The sequence below is a fragment of the Aythya marila genome, assembly GCF_965140915.1.
Source record: "Aythya marila genome assembly, chromosome: 1".
Taxonomy (NCBI): Eukaryota; Metazoa; Chordata; class Aves; order Anseriformes; family Anatidae; genus Aythya; species Aythya marila.
Genome location: NC_139042.1, coordinates 27,346,097 through 27,353,095, shown reverse-complemented (window position 1 = coordinate 27,353,095; position 6,999 = coordinate 27,346,097).

The window sequence follows — 6,999 nt, the reverse complement described above, 5'->3', positions numbered from 1 at the left end:
ATTTCACTGGCACAAAATATTTACCAGCCACAATGGGATGTCTTCTCTTATACTGGGAAAGATGGTATGATGCTGATGTGCATTCTGGTAGTAGCCCACCTTCTTCAGCCCCTTTGAACACCGCCCCTTCACTCTGTGGCACAATCACCTAGGACCTAGGAATGAGCTCTGAACAGCAACAAATTTTGTGCCTTAGCTCTTTGCAGCTGGTAGACCTCTGCAAAACAGTCGTAATTATCACAGAACAGTCACTTAGAGGCACTGAAAGGCACTGCTGTTTGCTGTAAAAAAGGGTGTGGACCAAGATATACTGCTAGATTTTTTGGAGGCATAATTAAGAGGCCATCTACAATGTAAACAGTACCAACAAGGTAGGCAGAGTCACTGCCAGAAGCTAAGCAGTGAAAGCCAACTTAGCTTATGTTAGCCCACTGACTACATTAGCTTATTGTCCTGAAGTTAAATCCTTTGCAAAGGGTTTAATGATGTTGTGTATATTGGATTTTTAGTTGTGCCTTTGGGTTATAAGGGTGTATCAGGCTAAAAAGATTTCAGAAACAAAGGAAGAAACCTGTAGACCTGTCTGACTGGTTGATCTTGGAGGCAGCACAGCTATCTAAATGAAAAATATCCTTCTAAGGATATTTTATGATGGAAATGGAGTTGTTTAGTGGGAGGAAATGGATATTATCCGGTCGAAGCTATTGCCAAGGTCCTTCCATTATTCACAGAATCAACATATTCCTTGCTCTAGGGAGAGGTACTCCACCAAACAGGGTTATAATCCAGGAGTTATTTCTCTGGGAACAATAGGAAACTCAAAAATGTCGTGAAACCTGCAGAGGGGATGGGATATTTGCTCTCCAGGATAGTTGTTTGTGAGCAAGCCGGGTGCTCTCCGTGGGAGGCATCAGGCATGTCTCTGCTAGCAGGAGCTAAAGCACATGTCACCCTGCACACCTACGCAGCCGGGTGCTCTTGCCAGCTGGGCACTCCACACTGGAGGAAGCCTCTGGTCCTGGGCCTGTGTTACGTGCGTGAATCTGGTGGGCCATATCCACCTGATTTTGCCCTATTTGGGCCAGCAGGGAGAGCTTTCTGCTCTGGCATAAGAGCTCTCGCCACCTGGATAACTTCTGGCTCACTACATCATGATGCACAGTGTCAATTGCCACATTGGCCTCCCAAGACAGCAAACTTAGCTCTGATGGAGAGATGATGGCAAAAAGCAAACCAGACAATGAAAAGAGCAATTCAGAGGCTCCAAAAGCATATCCATGTCTGACAGATAATACTTTGAAAGCCTTCATTCACTTGAGGAGCATTTTATGACTACCTTGGTACTGATTTTCAAACCAAGTAGTAATGGTGCATGATAGTAGAGACAAAATGGAAAAAAAAAACACCCTTAAAACACACAAACCCTTTAGAAACTGAAGGGTTGCTGGTGCACTTGTGTCTCTGCTGTGAATTTTATGTCTGCCTGTAGATCAGAACAGGAAGCAAGGCTTTGAGAGCTTTTGTCAGAAAACCTCAAAGCTTTTGATGGTATTATAAATGTCAACTATATTTTAAAAAGGAGGAAAGTACCAGACTCTGTTCTGTGCAAGACAATAGGGACTTTATAATATTACAGGAAGCTGCATGTGAGAATTGCAAAGAAGTTAAGGTCTGTGGTATTAATGTACAGTAATAACTGAGCTCTCAATACATTCAATTTATCCCTCTTTTGGTGTATTCCCAGGCACACACAGTATCACACTGATTGAACTGTGAAGTGTAGACTTGTCATTTAAGAGGCACTTAAAGAGAATTTTCCTCCAAGTTATGGTCCTCTTAAGTGAAAAGGTTAAAATAAAACAATCAAACCCAAGATTGTACATCAGATAAATTTGTCATTAAAGAGCATTTTCTTTACCTGCTGGTCATGAGAAAATGAGAGAAATGGTGAAGTTAGAAGGCCTGAGAGTGGGAAGGTAGATTATTTCTGGACCCTACATGAGGGGTGAGCTGGTAATTGTTCGTATTTCAAAGACATTTGAAGTAATCATGGAAGTAAAAATTTCTGTCTTGAACCTGGATATGTACTGAACATAAAGAGCTTGGATTACAATATGTTTGGACATACTGTAGGAAGCTCAGAATAAGAAGTGACCCTGAAAATACTTCAGCAATCTTCCACTCCTTTGCTGCTGGCCTTGTACCGAGCATCTACGATTCCGTCTTGGCTGAACTGAAGCAGAACCTATTATAATCCACCCAAGAGTAAATTGTCTGCAGATAATTGGACAGCGGAGAAACTGAATTATAAAGTACAAATGTATCCATGGGAGAATATAAAAAACACATTAAGGAGTCCCGAATGAGTGTCCTGTCTACCTTATTTGGCAGCCTTTTAAGAGAGTTCTTTGTTCTTCATTTCTTACCATAGATTGTTGTGGGGAAGATTTCTGAGCTGATAATATACACGGCCCAAAAGCACTATGTTAAGCCTTTCAGAGAATTTTTCTCCTTTATACCAGTAGGCCAATATTGACTCTGTATAAAAATGGATATATGTAATTAACCAAAAAAAAAAAAAAGTTGTCTTTGTAAACTGAGAGAGAGAATAACAAGTGGCATGGACTATCAGAGATCAGTGGGGCTATTTCTAGGCTCTGTTATGTTGCTGTGAAATATTTATCCAGTTTAATGAGTAGAAGGGAGAGAAGGTATCCTGTAAACTTAAGGAACTTCTTGTAATTTCTGTAATTTATGGGCTCAAGAAGAACCCCCCCTTTGTCACCCTTCTGAAGTATTATCCTTTCCTGCTAGCCTTGCTGGAACATGCCAAATCCCTCAGACTAATAAATTAGAGAATTGTAGAAGTGGTGAGGATAAAATTTCCTGAATGACTGGTGAGCACTAGGCTGAGCTGTCACTTTTAGCTGCTTTGTGCTTTCTCCGCAGGAATAAATGACAGGCTGCATCATGGCTTGGGAGACCCATTACTATTTTTCCAAGTGGTTTTGGCCATTGAATTATTTTTTTTTTCTGGTCATGTCTGTCTTCGGAAGAGAGTTGTCACCTTGGTGGACAACTGCCTTGCTTCTTGGAAACTTGTCTGTCCATCCCTTAGGGACTGATGCAATGCCCTGAAGGGAACTTACCAGCCTTTTCTGACAACTCTCTGAAAGTTTGCTTGTCTCTGCCTGTATTTGAATCTCTGCCTGAATCTGAAGTAGGAATCTTCCCAGGTGTAAACCAAGGTCTGCTGCAGCCAGTAGCGAGCCTTGCTTGCAAGATGGGTCCTTTCCTGCAGCCAACTGAAGCACGTGCATGACAGGTAAGGGCCCAGGGATCATACATGGACGTATCAGAGGGAGATGCCTGCAGGTCGTTGAGGACAGGACTTTGCAAGAGAAGCAGCTGAAAAGCAAGTTTAGATTGGTGTAAATTCTAACTCATTTACCAGCTGGTATCTTTGTATGCTTGTGTGCAAGGGCACATGTACATGCTTCTCTAACTGTGTCTTTTGCTGCTAGAGAATGAAGAGGAGAGAGTCAAAAAAAAAACAACCACCATGCATAATTTTCAGGAACTATTTTGAAGTGTTATAAAACTAACCTTCTGGTAAATCCAGGAAGTTAAACTTCACAAAGATATTTTGATAATTTATGTTTGCGTCTTGAGATTTATCATGTCAGAGACTTGCACTTGCTCAGTATTACTTTACTAACTGTGCTGAATCTCAGTATCTTTACATTTTATTAGTCAGATCAAATTCCTGGTGCCTTGAGTAGGATTTGTGTAGGCAAAGAATGAGGAAGATTGAAGTCTTGGTAATCATTATTATTTCAGCTCTGCTTTCATGCCTTCAGAGGTCATAGAAATCATCCCTTGCTGCAGATATTATTTTTCACACACTAAAAGGAAAGATTAGAGTAGCTTTTTTTTTTTTTTTTGTCCTGGACTTAGTGAAAGACTTTCAGGAAGTATATTTTCCTTTCTCAAAACAAAAATATGGGGTGATTGAAATGCAGGGAATCATTTTCATATTGTTCATTTCCCACTGCGGCTCAAACAGATCACACTTCGGAGCTTCCCAGATCACAGAGGTTTTGATAACGTTAAAGATATGCTCAAGATCCAGTCATTCTTGAGTTAAAAGGATGCAAACTGTCTCGCAAACATGGCATTTCCATAGGAGATTTGAATTGGTTTGCTTTTGTAGTGCTGTTGCAAAACAGGCACACAGAACCACCTCACAAGCAAAACAGAGGCATCAAAAAGACAATATACCTTCCTTCCTGAGGCAGATATTTCAGGAGTTGGGGAAACACAGTTTCCTGTGTTCTCACACAGATTTAGATAATGAAACTCTTGGCTGGTTCAGGAAGAATGAAGCACTACACGGTTGCTTGAAAATAGTGCTATGTTATTGTACAACATGCCGCAGCATTAATCTGCCAGCTGTAGTGAAATCTGTGTACATGTCCTAGAAAACAATCCTAACCCTTAGCCTGGGGATGATGTTTCCACAGTGTACTCAGGCTGGGATGGGAGGTGCTGGAGAAGAGTGGCAGACAGGAAATAAAAACCAAACCCTTGGACCAATAATGAGCAATAAAAAGGTTAGAAATGGCCAGTTCATTTATACTCTTTTAAAGATGTGATTGTAGGTGGGGCTGGTAGCTTTAATTATTATTAAAGTCATGTGATACCTGGCAGTTCCAGGCTGTTTTTAATTATTACATTCTCAAAGCTCAACCATGTGGGCTGAAATTTTCAATGCAGTGTGCCTACTGCCATAAGGTAAGTATAATGAGAAATTGAGACCAGGATTTTTATTTTTCTTTTTTCAAAGACAGTTCTGATAAATTCAAGATTTTTAAAAACTTTGTCAACATTTTAGTGATTTTTGAATGCTTTCATTTCCATGTTTCCCTGTGCTTTGTAACAGATGGGGAAGCAGGCGATCAGGCCCAGTCAGCATGGCTTTATGAAAGGCAGGTCATGCCTGACGAACCTGATCTCCTTCTATGACAGAGTGACGCGCTGGGTGGATGAGGGAAAGGCTGTGGATGTGGTCTACCTTGACTTCAGCAAGGCTTTTGACACCGTCTCCCACAGCATTCTCCTCAAGAAACTGGCTGCTCTTGGCTTGGACTGGCGCACGCTTCGTTGGGTTAGAAACTGGCTGGATAGCTGGGCCCAAAGAGTCGTGGTGAATGGAGCCAAGTCCAGTTGGAGGCCAGTCACTAGTGGCGTCCCCCAGGGCTCGGTGCTGGGGCCGGTCCTCTTTAATATCTTCATCGATGATCTGGATGAGGGCATCGAGTGCACCCTCAGTAAGTTCGCAGATGACACCAAGTTAGGTGCGTGTGTCGATCTGCTTGAGGGTAGGAAAGCTCTGCAGGAGGATCTGGATAGGCTGCACCGATGGGCTGAGGTCAACTGCATGAAGTTTAACAAGGCCAAGTGCCGGGTCCTGCACCTGGGGAGCAATAACCCCAAGCAGAGCTACAGGCTGGGAGAGGAATGGTTGGAAAGCTGCCAGGCAGAGAAGGACCTGGGAGTGATGGTGGACAGTCGGCTGAATATGAGCCAGCAGTGTGCTCAGGTGGCCAAGAAGGCCAACGGCATCCTGGCTTGTATTAGGAACAGCGTGACCAGCAGGGCTAGGGAGGTGATCGTCCCCCTGTACTCAGCTCTGGTGAGGCCGCACCTCGAGTACTGTGTTCAGTTTTGGGCCCCTCGCTACAAGAAGGACATCGAGGTGCTTGAGCGGGTCCAGAGAAGGGCGACAAAGCTGGTGAGGGGCCTGGAGAACAAGTCCTACGAGGAGCGGCTGAGGGAGCTGGGCTTGTTCAGCCTGGAGAAGAGGAGGCTCAGGGGCGACCTTATCGCTCTTTTTAGGTACCTCAAGGGAGGCTGTAGCGAGGTGGGGGTTGGTCTGTTCTCCCACGTGCCTGGTGACAGGACGAGGGGGAATGGGTTTAAGTTGAGCCAGGGGAGTTTTAGGCTAGATGTTAGGAAGAACTTCTTCACTGAAAGGGTTGTGAGGCACTGGAACAGGCTGCCCAGGGAAGTGGTGGAGTCACCATCCTTGGAAGTCTTCAAAAGACGTTTAGATGTAGAGCTTAGGGATATGGTTTAGTGGAGGGCTGTTAGCGTTAGGTTGGAGGTTGGACTCGATGACCTTGAGGTCTCTTCCAACCTAGAAAATTCTGTGATTCTGTGATTCTGTGAGATGTTCAAAATGCAATAGGAAATTGTTGCTTTTCTGTCAGAAATTTTTTTTTTTCTCCAAGCCTGGAGAGATTTTTTGTGAAAAATCTCTCCAGGCTTGATCAAGTTATAAGCCACTTGGAATGTGCATTTTCCTCAAATTTGATGAAGAAACTTGCAGGCCTTTTTAGAGTTCAGATCTCCTGAGGATATATTCCTCACTGGCCCTGGCCGTACTCCAGCCCTGACAATGTCTCATGTTCATGCTCCATCTCTGCAAAGCATCTGAGTCTGTGATGGGTTGGAAAGTATCTCCCATAGCTGTGCCTAGACCTGCTGTGGGCTGAGCTGGGAACAGTGGCTGGAAGTGAGAATGGAAAGGAGAACTGCTTTCCTGTTCATGGTCTTTTCCTGGCACCCCAGCTGAGGGGAGGAGAAAGCTGTCTTGTCCCAATGTGAAGGGGTAAAATAAGGACCTTGGCAGGTATAGGTGATGAGGGGAGAGAAGCAGTGTTGGGAGGCTGAATGGGGGAAATTCAGTTTAGGAGGATGAAGGAACTAACAAGGAGGTAGGTGGGTAGGAAGGCAGCAGGGGTCAGATATGTGGCTGAAGAAAAGGGGAGACTGGGACTGATGATCAAGGAGAACTGGAACCAGTGAAGGGAGGCAGATGGTCTGGAGTACAGACTAGAACCATTGGGATACAGAGACATGAACTGGGTAGAGGAGCATGAGTCAAGAGTACATAAGATAGGCTGGGAAAGAGGCATTTTGGAAGAGTTTGGAGGA